At 38.4% G+C, this 16,881-nt stretch overlaps 1 protein-coding gene across 1 annotated transcript in view; it reads right to left on the bottom strand.

Moving 5' to 3' along the window:
• Positions 1-16,881, bottom strand: part of PRR3 (proline rich 3) — a 641,937-nt gene that overhangs the window by 495,433 nt on the left and 129,623 nt on the right. The window lies entirely within an intron of this gene.

Below are 16,881 nucleotides of genomic sequence, written 5' to 3'. Positions count from 1 at the left end.
TCACCCTGGATAGAGAGGTTCTTAATGATAGCAGAAGCTCAGAGCTTGCTTTGTGAGTGACTTTACTTTCTGTTTAAACAGATTGTCATTTCTGAAAGACACCCCCACCCCTCCAGGAAGAGCAACCCATTTGTTCTTCCTCCTGCAAAGTGGCTTTGGGCTGAGCCAGTATCTCATGGTATGGGATGGGCTGAAATAAAGGTGACATTTAGTACAGAACACTCAGAATCCTTCCCTAGAAATAGAAGATTAGCAGTGACCTGAAGGAAATAGAATCCACAAAGGTTTAATCCTCCCCGGGCTCCTAACACTTCTTTACTAATTCAACTAATTATTTTGTATTCTTTCTAGTATTTTTAATATTTCCATCTTAAAGGAATAAAAAAAAGATTATACTAAAGTACCTCTATGCACACAAATGGTTAAGAGCATATTCCCTGTGGTCTCGTTTATAGACTCATTAATACTTTTTCATTTTTTAATTTTATCTAATTACATTTATGCAGCAATGTCAATTATTAAAAACAAGGTATGAGTTAGAAAGAAGATCAGTTAATTGCATTTGAATCATGAGATAACATGCTAGCGTATCACTGACATTTTAAATTTATTTTGTTGGTATGACTTTTCCCCTGAACAAGTTAATTTTGTTGATGTGAATTTCCCCTTAAAGTTATTCTCTACTGTTATTTGTTTGAATAATTTTACATTCCTTAAAATGTTTTTGTCCTTTGAAAGAATGTTCATATAGTAAGTATTTCTGAAACTTTTAAACGTGATAATTATATAATTTAAAACTATTCTCGAGTAAGGAACATTTTCATTTGAACAAAATAGTAAAGCTTTTAAGTCACTGTTGCTTTAATGCATTTTGGTGTCTTGCTTTCAGAATAAACTAGAATATTTTTAAATTTTACCATAACTTTTGAAAATACAAAAAATGCATACTTTATGATTCCAACTTAATACAAAAAGTAGCAATTACCATTTATTCAACAAGTTCTTTTCTGTACTTATATTCCTCTTATATCAAACTACATACATAGTCAATAGGTCTACAAGTGCTTATTTCAAAAGAATAATTAACAGTCCCTTGCCCCTTTCACCTGGAGACCCAAATCATCCTTTGTCATATTATTTTGGTGTTTCCTTTCATTTTCCTAAATGAGGGACAGCAATAATTTCCAGCTATGGAGAAGGAACTCTTCTCCCCAGTATCACCAAAGTTCAGACATTCGTTCCCATCTCTTCAATATAGTTATCACTAGATAATACTATGTTCTTGTAAGAGCTATATATACCTGGCTATTTGTAAACCATGAGTACTTCCCTTTCCATATACATCCTCTCTGGAGTAACTAACTGCTGCCCCTCCCTCCATTTTTGCTTTCTCTCCCGTATTGTCACTATTTGATACCCAAAGCTCTACCCATTTTCAGAATCTTTACAGGTACAGTCACAAGGTTCTCACCACTTTTGGCTTCATGATGTGTCTCTCTGAATACCCCTGATCTTTGATTTGTAATAGTTAATCCCTCACCTGCATAACTTCCTGAATGTACATTCACGATCATACTGGGAATTCTGGATTGACTCTCCTCTCCTAAATAGTCTCTCCACTGTACTCCTTACTTACTCCTTTTGAATAGTGTCAGACATAGTTAACCTACTTTTTGGATGGTGGATCTTGGATGAAGAAAGACATGGGACACTGGATTAAGACTATTGGTAGAAGTTGGGATTTGATTTTGATAAATACATTTTTAGGAGGGGAAATAAAAAAATCTTAAACCCTGACTTATAGTATTTGCATTAAATTACCTAGTAGATGTGATAAAGAGAATGGGATAAAGATTTTATAAAGTTTGCTTTACTTGATTATCTTGTAAGGATGATGGGTTGGTTCTCGACCTAACTTGTGAACTTGGCTTGAGAGGATTGAAGATCCTGAACCATGTTCGTAGGTGCTCAGAAATTTCGAATAAGAGCAGACTGATAAAAATAGAAAAATTATGATAGATGAACCAGGGACCAAGGTACCAGAGCACTTGTCTGGAATGGGCTCCAAGTATTAGAATATATGCGTGGACTGCACAAGGCTTAGAGTTCAATCCCTAGTACCTTCTCCCTCTTCCCAATACTTATACTCCTTATCTACTACGGTTTTTTTTAAAATCATCTAGTAATTCCAGAGCAGAGTTGAATAGAAATTATAGCATCTTTTTCTTATTCATTATTTTAAAGGATGCTTTTATTTTTAATTAGAATTACTGAGTATGTTAAATTTAGTGTTTTGTGATTTATTTTGTAATTTTATAGATTTAAAATTTTATTCTTAGTTTATTAAGCATTTTCATTAGGAATAGTTATTGAATAAATGCTTTTTGTGTATTGAAGTAATCCTTTCCCCCCCTCCTATAATGCATAGATAAATAACACTGATGAATGTTAAATTTTATATCGAAGGATATTAATACATTTTTGTTCAATTGTTTTTTTATTTATTGGTATTTTTACATTTATGTTCTTAAACAAGATTTTCCTGAAGATTTTTCTCTATATCTAGTTTTAGTACCCAGTTTTCATTGGATATAAAGCAGTTTCCTCTGTTTTCTCAATTATCTTATTCATATTATATAGATGAATATATATATCACATATATATTATGTGATTTTTTGTTTTATTTTGTTTTGCTTTTAGTGATGCAAGATAGGTTTTATTGAACAAAATACGCTGATTTTTAAAGAGAAAAAGTGTTCAAGAGAGAACACAGGTTTCCACAAAGTGAATATAAGCAAGGAAAAAAAAATAGAAATAAACTAGGCAGATATATGTTCAAGGAAGAACACATGCTGGATGAAGAAAGCTAATACTTGTTTTTTGAAAGGTTGATAAAATTTGTATAAAACCCCACATAAATTTAATATTTATAAGAAGAAAAATAATTTTCTGTTTTATTTTTTTGTTTGTTTGATTTTGGGCCACACCTGGCAGTGCTCAGGTGTTCCTCCTGGCTCTGCTCAGAAATCACTCCTGGCAGGCTCAAGGGGGCATATAGGATGCTGGGAATTGAGGTCCGTCCGGGGTGGGCCCTGTGCAAGATAAACACCCTACCTCTGTGCTATTGCTTCAGCCCCTTCTATTAATTTTATTGAAGTAAATTATTATAACATTTTCAGGCTTTTGTTTCAGTAGGAATCAGTTTTGGTAAATTACATTTCATTTAAAATGCTCCCTTATGGAGGTCAGGGATAGTCCAATAGAGTACCTGCCTTGAAGCACCAGTCTGATCTCTAGTGCTGCCCACATGGGCTGAGACAATCTCCACAGCTCTACAGGTTAACACCTTCAGTGCTGCAACAAAAAATTGTGTTCTTTGGCACACCATGAAAATACAACTAAAGATGCACAAGGACAATAGCTAGATATGTAATTCCAGTGTGAATACTTCAACTCCTGGTGAGCTTCACAACTGAATTGTAACTCTAGACAACCATGTATGCAAGCACCACATCTGAAACACAGCATCTGGCAAGCACCATGACTAAGTGTGCAAATACTACAACTGGATGTATAGTCCCTGGAGATCAGTATAACCAAATGTATATTACCACTGATCTTACAGAAAAGGAAAGGAAGGGGAAACTTTTTTTAATTTTTATTTTAGCATTGGTACATGAATAATTCAGAAGTGTTTGCAAGATTTTGTACATATGCAGTTTAAAAAATACTTAAAAATATTTTTGTTGCCAGTAATTTTTATCTGCATGTTTGGTAGTGAAAAATCATACCAACACTGAAGAAAAGGCCTAAACAAAGAATAGTTTTTGAAAGAAAGACAACACAAAACAAGATTGTGGCTATAGGTTCTCAACTGTCATAAAACTATACCCAGTTGTGAGGTTCTCAATGTTATTGGCTAGATTCTTTGTCAACAAACTGGGGAGAGCATCACTCCCTTTAACATCTTTTTTTTTTTTTTAAATATTTTTAATTATGAAAACAAAGATACAAAGAAAGAGGACAAGGTAAAGTTACAGTGGAATGACAATCACCCATAAACAGAATTCTCAGTAGTCCTATTGCTGGTATCTTAACTTTGCACTTTCAGCCAAAGAACATTAAGAAAAATAAAACAGAACCTATGTACAGTTGCTTTGTCCCTCAAGTCCCCAGATTGTAGTACATAATATTTCTTAGCAGCATACAAAGTAATCTAAAGACATAACACTTATGTAACCCCTTAAACATTGAAGGCAAAGTCTTTTTTACATTTCCATGCACATGCATATTGGTTTAAGTTAACCTCAAAAGTTTAAATGGTTTGTTTCTCAAGGATTAGAGTCAAAGGAGTACAGTAAAAACGGTGTTAGAGTGGCAATTATTATTTGCATAGGCCCACCAAATATGAGGGACATGGAACAGAAAAGCTTTGGCCTAAATACAAGGAGACCCTACCCCTGAAGTTTCCTGGCCTAAGACCAACTCTAGACTCCAGGCAAACTAGTTTGTCCAATCCAGGTCATTGTTGTGCCAATACACTTTTAATTTTTCACACAGTCTCTGTTGTTGGTATCATGTTTTTGTATTAAAGATCCTGGAATCTGCATATCCTACATTGCAGTCAGGATGGTGCAGAGCGTCCTCTCGTTTCACCTCACAATTAAAAGGCAATGCAGAGATCCTTGTCCTGTAAGCAGGTCGTCGTCGTTGTTGTCAAGTCTTAGTGTTAAGGGAAGTCTCTTTTGAGCAGGTCGATGTCAGAGCAGTGGTAGTGTCTTCCTGGTAGAGGATTGCTTCCAGGTGTTATAAAAAACCTTGGATATTTCGTAGATATCTTCCCTGGTTCAGGGGTGAATGGAGGATGCCCAATCTTCTGAGGCCTGTGCCAGGTCATTATATCAATGTTCAGGGTGTAAGGCCCCATTGCACTACGAGATTTGTGTGTTCCGATCTCTAATAGATAAGAACTTATTTGTATTTATAGTATTTTTTCCATTTTAATGTGCCTATGCAAACAAGGAACAATGCCACGTGGTGGTGTCGGCTCATATGGGGGCCATAAGAACAAGTCCAACAATCCCCATGACATGGTTCAATCATAAGCATTAAACTGAGGGATTCTTCCACCAAAATTCCTTATTGAACAGCTCACAAAGAGAAGACAAGATAAACAGTGGATAGAATCGTCACGGTAGGGCCCAGAGAGATAGCACAGTGGCGTTTGCCTTGCAAGCAGCCGTTCCAGGACCAAAGGTGGTTGGTTCGAATCCCAGTGTCCCATATGGTCCCCTGAGCCTGCCAGGAGCTATTTCTGAGCAGACAGCCAGGAGAAACCCCTGAGCATCACCGGGTGTGGCCCCCCCCACAAAAAAAATCGTCATGGTAAAAGAATATTTAGAAAGAGCTATAGCTGTTAAAGAAAATACACAAAGGCAGAATCTGTTGGAGAAGGAGGTCGGTCTTGGTGCCTAACATATTAAAGAACTGAGGGTAAAGAGGATTAATTAAGGAGAAGATAACGAATCCGGATTGGGATATGAGGGAGTAGAAGGGGCTCTGTGTGGAGGAGGGGAAATATATCAGAGGGGTTATATACATTGTATAGATGAATTGTTTATGGTCAGCTTGGCAGTCAGAGAGGCCCACTGTATAGGAAGTCACGTCTACATATACACTGATTTTAGAGACCTATTTGAATATTATCCAGCAGATTGAGGGAAATTCATTTTTTTTCCTAAAACAGTTGAGAATTAAGAATATTTTTGGGTGTTGTTAATAATTATATATGTCGTGCAGGCACAAATGCGCCCACGCGCTTTTGAAGATGAATAATAGTAAGAAGAGAAATCTTTTTTTTTTTGTTTGTTTGTTTGGTTTGGTTTTTGGGCCACACCCGGCGTTGCTCAGGGATTACTCCTGGCTGTCTGCTCAGAAATAGCTCCTGGCAGGCACGGGAGACCATATGGGACACCGGGATTCGAACCAACAACCTTTGGTCCTGGATTGGCTGCTTGCAAGGCAAACACCGCTGTGCTATCTCTCCGGGCCCAAGAAGAGAAATCTTGAATAGGATCCAGTCTGGGGTGGGGGGGATCTCAGTCCCCTGGACTAAGTGGTCAGCTCAGGGGGCCTATGGCTAGCTGTCCTGCCCAGAGCCCCCAACATACCAGCTGAAGAGACACAGAAGAACTGGCATGTGCAGTCTTCCGGGTGCAGCCCTGCCTCTCCACTCCCTTTAACTTCTACTGGAGACTGCAAGTAGGAGCCTGACATATCCAAGATTGAGCACATTACTCAAGAGACCCCTCCCACTCCTCGCTGAGAGTTTTACCATTCTGTTTACATTTTGCTTGCAAATATTACTTCAATCTATTTTACCAATTTGTTTCTTGTCTCTCAATCTTCAATTACAGAGACAAGAACTTGTCTTTGATAACATTTATAATAATTATTGTTTTATAGTTTTGATACCAATACTCTAGAAGCAAAGCAATTAAATACACTTCTTTAAAGTCATACAACTAAAATGTTAGTATTTTATCCAATCTCTTCTTTTTTCTAGATATCTAGATTTTGATAAAAAAAAATGCATGAGGTGTAGGTGCCCAAACCATACCACACCAAGGCTCTCAAAATTCTCAATTTCTCCAGGTTCTCAAGCAGCCCCACTTTGGCATGCAGATTAGTTTAAGCAGAGCATTGAGGCTGAGGGAAAGCTCTTGTCCTTTCTCCCTCTCCATAAACAAGGGATAGACTGCAATCCCCAAGATTTTTCCTTTTTTCTTTGAAGAATGTTGCTTGAAAATAGGATATCACGGGGCCGGGCGGTGGCGCAAGAGGTAAGGTGCCTGCCTTACCTGCGCTAGCCTTGGAGAGGACCACGGTTCGATCCCCCGGCGTCCCATATGGTCCCCCAAGCCAGGAGCCACTTCTGAGCACATAGCCAGGAGTAACCCCTGAGTGTCACCGGGTGTGGCCCAAAAACCAAAAAAACCAAAAAAAAAAAAAAAAAAAAAAAAAAAAAAAAAAAAAAAAAGAAAATAGGATATCACCCACGTGTAAATTTGTAAATTTGTAAAGTATCTTCTAGAATTTAAATTTTTCATTTTATTTGGCATGTGCATCTCTCCATTTATATGTTCCCCTCCTCTCCTTGGTACTTCAGACCTCCTCAACTAGTGATTTATATCACTGCTCTATTTTACAAAATGGGATTTGCATGATTATCAATTTCCTTATGTATACAATTTCTGCTAAACCTGTTGGTGTTGTTTTGATTACTCATCCAGTCAAGGAAAACCCTAGGGGATATCCCCCAATACTTTGACATAGGTGTCCAGGAGACTTGGGGAAAAAAAAAAGAACCCCTGAAAAATTGGCCCCAAATCCTGAGAAACAAGGTAATACTGATAATAGAAACAATTACTACTGTAATGGTGACAACTGTGAAAACAGTAATTAAGTCACAAGTCTCAGAAGAGTTCATATATGTGCTTTTCACCACAAAGAAACTTCTATGAGGGGATGGTATTGGTGGCAATGGCTAGATTGTCTTCATGACAGATATCAATTCTCATGTTCCTACTGAAGTAGAAGGGAGAGAATTTACAAAGATAATATTGGTGATAACTTCATGGTCCTAAACTAGAAGTAATCTATAGCAGGGGGTTTCTGTTTGGTCTGCAGATAAGAGCTGGTGCAAAAGAATTTTCTGCCAGTCTCCAAAAAGGTTATTTTTATTGAAAGGGTCTTTAAATCCTATATAATTTTAATTTCATTTTATTTTATATTTGAAAAGTAATATACAAAATTATCTTATAGATGAGGGTTTAGTTTTTTGCTTTAGCAATCTTTAAAACCTGTTTTTTAAAACCTGTTTACAGGTATAAAAAGATAGAAACTACTGATCTGTATATCAGCTCTCATGATTTTTGCTATTATTCTTTGACTCACATTTACTCATTGACTCACAGGTAACAAAGCTGTACTAGTCTGAGAATTCTTGAGACATTCAGCCCTAGAGATGTAGGCCAGTTGGCCATGAGTGGTTGTTCTTTTCCTTTCTTTGTGTTTCTGAATAGAACTCTACTGACTTGTTTATCTTTATCCTATAGCATTGAATTGTCCTTATTCCAAAATCTTCAACTTTTCCCATGGATTTCTCAACATAAGTAGATCTTAAGTCCATGATACTAGAGGGGGAAAAGCATGGTTTAAAAAGGACTGGAGAGATAGTACAGAGGGTAAAGCCTTGCACATGGCTAGCCCAAGATTGATTTCCAGCATCCCATGTGGTTTCCCTGAGCACTTTTAAGAGTAATTCCTGGTAGAGCTAGAAATAACCCCTGAGTATCGATGAGTGTAGGCCTAAAACAAACAAAAGAAATAGAATTGTATTGCTCTTTATTATATCCAAGGACATAATGAAAACCTTAACTATTAGCTGCCTATGGAAATAAAAATCTGGAAATGAGAATTGGAGAAAGGAAAAAAAATATGAATCAAGAACCTGCGTGGGCACATAATGGTTATGGGTTGTGCAGATAATTAAGAAATCTTGAAATTAAAATTAATGAAGGTTGAGGTCAGCAGGTAGGGCACTTGCCTTGCATGTGACTGACCTGAATTCAGTCCCCAGAGTCACATACAGTCCTTTGAGCATCACTGACGTGCCCCCTCCCAATAAAATTAATGAGAATGTGCAGTATTACTCAAGTACTGGAACCACCAGGAACACATCAAGGGAGTGAATCACAAAGAGGCCATTAGAAGTGTACAATTTATGCACATCTACTATGGCTGACCATGTAGTAAGTTGAATTTACAACCACATAAAACATCATGAACAAACCAGCAGCCTGACACCTGGATTTGAGTGTAGAAAGACCAGCACAAGTGTCTTCACAAATACTGGGAAAAGCAAGCATATCTTTACTCAAAGAGGACAATCAATTACTGAAGGCCTAATTCCTTTTGGAATGTTTTTTCTTTACCCATTAAATTGTTTTTAATTGGGGCCGGGCGGTGGCGCTAAAGGTAAGGTGCCTGCCTTGCCTGCGCTAGCCTTGGACGGACCGTGGTTTGATCCCCCGGTATCCCATATGGTCCCCCAAGCCAGGAGCAACTTTTTTTTTTTTTTTTTTGGTTTTTGGGCCACACCCGGTAACGCTCAGGGGTTACTCCTGGCTATGCACTCAGAAGTTGCTCCTGGCTTGGGGGACCATATGGGACACCAGGGGATCGAACCGCGTCACCGGTCTGTCCAAGGCTAGCGCAGGCAAGGCAGGCACCTTACCTTTAGCGCCACTGCCCGGCCCCAGGAGCAACTTCTGAGCACATAGCCAGGAGTAACCCCTGAGCATTACCGGGTGTGGCCCAAAAATAAAAAAAAAATTGTTTTTAATTACACATGGAGTCTATATAGGCTTTACATTTTCCATACTTTGGAACATTTAGATGACTTTGCTAAGAGGTGATCTCTGAGCTGTAATCCCTTAAAAATCTAAAATAAAAGCTGTGCTTCCAATTGCAGATAAAATAATTCAGTTGAGTATGATTGAGTCAGTTCTTCATACTGAAAACTTTTCAAAGAAAGGAGAAAAGGGATCAAAGGAATACTACAGCAGCGATGGGCACTTGCCCTGCATGTGGCCAACCTGGGTTTAATCCCTGGCATCCCATATGGTCCCTCTAAACCCACCAGAAGTGATCCTTGAGCTCAGAGGCATGAGTGAGCTCTGGGTACCACAGGGAATGACCCCAAAACAAACAAACAAAAACTTAAAAAATATGGGACTTGGGGAAAAGAAGGGCAGAGAGATAGTATACTTTGCATATGAGAGGACCAGGTTTAATCTTCAAAATGTTATGGCCCTCCAAGCATACAGTAATCACCATTTGGGTTTGGAGAGGTATCTTTTAAAGATTTTTTTGATCCTTATAATAAAATACCTTTAATGTTTTAAGGCACCTCAAATAAATGGCCAGGCCTCACATAATTCCGAAATATGGCATTTTCTGTGGGAACTTACTCAAAAGCAGACAGAACTCAAACACACTCATCTTCCCAGAAATCAGCAATCACAAAAGCAGTGAAAACAAAGATTGTGCTGATATCATAGGCATAGCAGCACAGATATCCTAAAACTCTGAAATGGCATACTTTTCTACAGGCTACTTTTATTTATGTTCTGTTTTGTTTTGCTTCGTTTTGGGACAACACTTGGCAGTTCTCAGAGGCAGTATGCAGTATGTGGTATCAAATCTGAAACTCCCATGTGCAACACATGCATTTCAGCCCTTCGAGTTATCTTCTGTTCTGTTGTTTTTAGGGGTGAGGTCAGAGGTCACTTCCAATAGGGAAAGGGGTCCTGGAGACCATGTTCATCAATACTTGCCTTTGCAGTCCAGTTCAGTACTAGGATTTGTTGACGCAGTATTACTCAAGTACTGGAGCCACCAGGAACACATCAAGGGGGTAAATCACAAGACCTCACACTTTTCAAAGCTAACATACAGACGAACAACAGCATATGAAGAAATGTTCATCATCCCTAATCATTAAGAAAACACAAGTCAAAACAACAATGACTGAGTCACCATCTTCCAGGCAGAAAAACAGCCACACTACTCTTCAAGCTCCAAAAGAAAATAATAGCTGTCTATAGTTCCCAGGTAGTCTGGTCCTACCTCGGTTGCAATTCCCAGAAAGGGGAGGGAACAGATTTCTTTTTCTGCCTTATCTATAGTAGCTCATCTCCACACCCTACACCTTCAGACAGAATTGGCCCAACTCTGTGAATGATATGGAATAATATTATCAGCCAAGATATCTCTCTCTCAGGAAACTACAGACTGAAAACTATGGGACCATTTTCAAAATTGGTTTTGATAAAGCCCCCCTACACCCAACCCACCACCAGAAAATTCAGCAGCCCTCATGTACAGCAGCCACCTTCCCAGCCTAAAAATGGCCCAGCTCCAATACCACGTTCCAAAAGAAAACAATGGCCACTAAAACCTCCCAGATAGTCTAGTCCTGGTTGATATCTCTGGGCCGTTCTCAGAAACAGTAGTGGAGTTAGATTTCCCTTTCTCCCTGAAGTACAATAGTTCAGCACCACACCCTACACACCTTCTGGCTACAAGACATTTCAATATTTTTTAGTAGTGTCAGCCCAGTACTATCACAGAATATCTAATGGGGAAGTTACATAGTAATCTCACCTCAGTGAGCCTAAACAGTAACACAGAAGGGTCAACTAGCACCAACCATAGCAGAGTAAATCCTTACACTGACTTTAGTAACACCATAGAGAGATATAACAATTATTTTAAATTGACCCTTGTTGATCTAAGTTTTGATAATTCTTTTTTTTTTCTGGTTTTTGGTAACACCCTGGCAGCACTCAGGGGTTACTCTGGCTCCATGCTCAGAAATCACTCCTGGCAGGCTCGGGGGACCATATGGGATGCTGAGATTCGAACCAATGACCTTCTGCATGAAGGCAAACGCCTTACCTCCATGCTATCTCTCTGACCCCTAAGTTTTGATAATTTTATTTGTCTTTGAGTAAGTTTGGGCCTTCATGAAGGCAGGCCGTGGTGGTGAGTGAGAAATTAGGGACACTAGTGAAGGGAAGGTCACTGGTGGTATTGGTGTTAGAACATTTAATGCATGAAGCAACTGCATTATTAAAAACATGGTAAAACATGGTATTATAGTTTAAAAAATAAAAAGAAAGAAACAAAGACAATGACTTACTTTCTCACACTATGAGAATAGCCTTTATGAAAAAGGCTAGAAACAACCAACATAATGGGAACATAGTGAAGAAGGAATACTGATTAATTCTTGGCAGGAATATGATCTTGTTCAATTTTTGGAAAATAGTATAGAGATTTTATAAACTGAAGAAAAAAATTTCTACTAGATGATCCAGTAAGTTCACTCTTTGACATCTATTCCAAGAAAACAATATTACTAAAGTGAAAAATAATATGTATTCCTTTCTATTGCAGCACTATTTACACTAGTCATAATCCCAAGAGCAAATGATTGGATAAAGAAATTGTATAATAAATAATTAAAAATAAATAACTCTATGACTATAAGAAAAGATAAATTCATGAGTTTTTCTGTAACTTAGATGGGACTGAAAAGTGTCATGTTAAGTAACATGTTAAGTGAAAATAACAAAAACAAGATGAGCTCACATAGAAACAAGGCAAGGGAATCAACAACGGCCTGTGAAAACAAACCCAAAGAGCCTACAGTATTAAATCTGTCCAACTGAATGTGAACTGGATTGAGAGGTGGGGGGAGTGGTGAGAAAGTATTCAGGGACAATAGTGAAGGAATATTGGCACTACGATGGTGGGTGTAGTGTAGTAAAATTTTATGCCTAAACTATCTGCACTTCTATGTTCTTTTTTGTTTTTAGACCACACCCAGTGGTGCTAAGGAATTACTCCTGGCTATGCTCTCAGAAATTACTCCTGGTAGGCTTGGGGGATGACCATAGGGGTTGCTGGGGGATAGAACCCAGGTCAACCATGTGTAAGGCAAATGCCTAACCCACTGTGCTATATCTCTAGCCCCTATCTTGGCAGCACTGTTCACAATAGTCAGAATTTATTAAAAAAAATTGCCCAAGAACAGATGAGTGGATAAGGGTACTATATGGTATATGTACACAATGGGATACTATGGAGCCACTAGGAAAAAATGAAGTAATGCAATTTGCTTATTCATGAATAGACATGGAGAGTATCATGCTGAGCTAAATGATCCAGAAGTAGACATAAAATCATGATACTCATTTGTGGAATATTTAAAAATCCTAGTATGGTCATAATACCCAAAGACAATAGTGTCAGGAGGATGGGTCCATGTTAGGAAGCTTGCCACAAAAGGGATGGTGGTTGGGGTAGTACAATTAGGATAAAGAAGGGACCATGATGGCTGGAAATAACCACTCTGGCCAAGAATGTGTGCTGAAAGGATGTAAAATGATATGCATGATATCCTTTCAGTAATAGTTTGCAAACAATAGTGGCCAAAACAAGAGAGACAGAGAGGAGATAATTATCTTCCAAAGAGGCAAACTGGGGTGTGTGGAGGGAAAGAAATGGTATATTTTTGGCAGGAAATACACTGGTGAAGAAATGAATATTGGAATGACTACGAATCTTAAACAACTGTAATTGTATCTCCTGATGATTCACTTTTTAAAATTTAAAATAAAAATTAATTTTATTATAAGTCGTGATACTTCAGTTATAAAAATGAAGAGTAAGGTGAGAGAGAGAGAGAGAGAGAGAGAGAGAGAGAGAGAGAGAGAGAGAGAGAGAGAGAGAGAGAGAGAGAAGAGAAGAGAGAGTATGAGAACACATACCTTGGATGAAGTTGACCCCAGTTTGAGGCCTATCACCACCTGGTTTTCTAGGCATTTCCAGGTGTGACCCAGAGGCCCAAGCACTGCTATAGGTGTTCTGGTATTGCATGTTGAGCCCTTGAACATACCAGCCAGCTTGTTTAGTTAAGAATCACAGGAAGGGCCCGGGCCTCTTGAGTACTGCTTGGGAGCCTCCAAGCATAAATAGAAAGAAAAGCGGGGGGGGGGGGGGGGGGGACACCGTGTGACTCATGTTCCCACCCTTTGTGCTATCTCCTTGGTCCTTTTGATACTTCTAAACCTTTATTTCATCTTCTAAATTTTTTGTTCTTTTTTATTGAGACAGTTAAAATTTGATTTTGTATCTCCAATGAATGAATATTCACACTCTTTTTTTTGGTTTTTGGGTCACACCCAGTGGTGCTCAGGGATTACTCCTGGCTGTCTGCTCAGAAATAGCTCCTGGCAGGCACGGGGGACCATATGGGACATCGGGATTCGAACCAAGCACCTTTGGTCCTGGATCGGCTGCTTGCAAAGCAAACGCCGCTGTGCTATCTCTCCGGGCCCAATATTCACACTCTTTAGTGTCCTAAATCACTCCCCAAATTAAGTGCTTGTTCAGTCATCTTTTTTATTTTCCTATTTAATACTCAACCAAAAAGTTCTTAGCTGTCTAAAACATGAATCCAGTGTACACTGTGATCTGGAAAGTATGAGCAGATACGAATTTCATTCAGCTGAAGAGCAACGACCTATAGATTCTACTTCTGGCAGATTACAAAGACAAACTGTAAACTTGTTAGACACGTTCATTTAGTCTGTGTGCCAGTTTTCTCAACAGCATGATGAAGAAACTAAATATGATGAAAAGCACCTTGTGCTTCATAGGTTTGTTATAGGATTCAGAAGATGTGTGGTTTCCTTTTTAAGACAAAAACTTTTTAAACTTCTATAATATTTGGTTAAGTGTTACTATGAAGACTTGTTATATTATTTTTCTCTGGAGTACTCCAAAGAGTATTTATTATATAATCTCATTCATGTAAAAGAACATAAAGGTAAATACACTTGTATACAAAATTATCAGGATGCACCACTATTTAGCACTAGCAATTTTCTGTGTAATATGATAAGATGAAGTGTTGAGTGTTTGAGGGACAATTTGCCTATCCTCTAAAAATGTTTAATTTTTTGAGGGGGTGCCACACCTGGCAGTGCTTCCTGGGTTTTTTCCTGGCTATAAACTCAGAAATCACTCCTGGCAGATTTGGAAGATTATTTAGGATGCCAGGGATAGAACCCATGTCAGCCATATGCAAGGCAAGCATCTTACTCACTGTATTATTTCTTTGGCCCCCCTTTTGCTTTTTGTTAAAATTTGAAACCCCAGTTTAAACCAGGGTCTTACATGTGCGAAATAGCTCTACTCCTGACTTACATTCTTATCCCCTGAATGTTTTTAACCATGATTATAAGTTCATATTTCATCCTCCCTAAGTTGTTTCAATAACTTAGCTTCACACACATGATTGGTTGTGTTACTTGAATATTTAATTATGGTGCTTGCCAGAGGATTGAACACCAGATTGTAGTGCTTGCACACTCAGACAGGTGTCACATTCTTTAGTTGTGATTTTTTTCATACATTCTACTTACGGTGTTTGTCAGAGGTCACTTTAGTGTTCATACATGTGCTCACCAAGGATTGCCCTTCTTGGTTATGGTGTTCTTATGTCTTCTAATTGTGATACTCACTGAGGTTTCTGCCACTTTGCTGTGGTTCTAACACACATCTGGTAGTAAGTAGTACGGCATAAAATCGTTTTTGTTGGCCAGAATAAGACACTAAGCTCTCAGGCTCAAAACAAGATTACCAAGATCAAGCTCAGGGCATGCTGCCAGGACTTAAGGGATAAAATTATGCTTCCATGAATGGTATTTATTTAATTAGTCATGTGGGGTAAGAGATTAAAACCGGGACTTTGTATAAGAGAACCAGGCATCCTATCACTTATTCACTTCCCCATCATCAGGATATGACACTTTTATAACAAGCAGTGGACATTAATTCTACTGTTTAGTTGGACTACAAATAATTTTTTCTGTGTTAGACATAGGTGATTTTTCCTGTTGCATGGGAGAACCCCCAAGACCTTTGGCCTCTTTTTCAATAAAGGGTTTGTTTTGTTAAATACTGGGAAATTATTCACATCATAAGGACTTTTATTATAGTTTTGTAATGATATTCAAATATGATACAAGTGCTTAGAGTGTCTGATAAAACATCTAATCACATATTTCCAGGGCTGGGATCATGGATAAGGAAGGTAGTACTGTGCATAGACTTATACTATAGGGAATCTGAATTGGGTATGTAAGTATATTTCTTTTTTTTTGGGGGGGTGCCACACCCGGTGACACCCCGGGTTACTCCTGGCAATGTGCTCAGAAATAGCTCCTGGCTTGGGGGACCATACGGGACACTGGGGGATCATACTGTGGTCCATCCTGAGTCAGCCTCATGCAAGGCAAACACCCTATCCTTGTGCCATCACTCTGGCCCCTGTAAAGTACATTTCTTAAGGGACTTGGGTGAGAAGACAGGAAAGAGACTGCTAAACTTGAGAGAAATAATCTGATTTATAAAATAGGTTGGAGGTATTGGTGTTGGAAATAAATCTTTATTACAAAGATTCTTATGTTGCTTTGTAAATTTATTTTAATGTATAGTCTGTTTTGTGTTCAACACATATAATAACTATTTGAGAAATTATTTTAATCTGAACACAGTTTCATTTTATGAAACACCTTTGGTTTGACAAAAGTTAACAGGTAAGTCCTCAGTAAGAGCAGAGGCAGGACTTTGAATTTTTACTTCAGTCCCATCAGCACAGACAAGATAAGGCAAGAAATATGCAGGTCTGGTTATATCCCACACTTTATTTGGGCATTCTTCACAGAAATAACTTGAAGAATGTCATAAAGGAAGGAGACCTGGATCTACCCAGAGCTAAAGAGCCTCTATAAAGGTGGGAGTGTCTTACATTTCTGATGAAATAAGTCAACTGTGTGAAATAAGCCTTAGAAATCTCTGAGTTTTCCAGATATTATTTTCTCGAGTAATTATTTTGCACCCTTAAATTTTTAATTTTGATTTTTTTCCAATTTTGTGGTGCCCCAGGCAAGCCTAATCATCTGACTCCGGCTCCCTCAGAGAAGGTGTAGTGAACCGGATTGGCAAAGCAAGGACCAGGACATCAGGGAGCAGAAGGACATAAGGTTAATATAATTAAAAACTATAGTAACTGTACATACAAGGTGGAGGTGGGAATCTTGTATCATCTCGTGAAATTTCTGATCCAAGGAATTGCCCAGGTTGCCTCGACTTAAGGTGCAGCTTTCTCCATTGGCTGCAGTGCCCTTCAGACAGCTCAGTTCAGCTCCGTCTTTCTTTTTTTCTTTTCTTTTCTTTTTAAA

The sequence above is a fragment of the Suncus etruscus genome, chromosome 18 (genome assembly GCF_024139225.1).
Source record: "Suncus etruscus isolate mSunEtr1 chromosome 18, mSunEtr1.pri.cur, whole genome shotgun sequence".
NCBI lineage: Eukaryota > Metazoa > Chordata > Mammalia > Eulipotyphla > Soricidae > Suncus > Suncus etruscus.
This window is presented reverse-complemented; position numbering and strand designations above follow the sequence as displayed.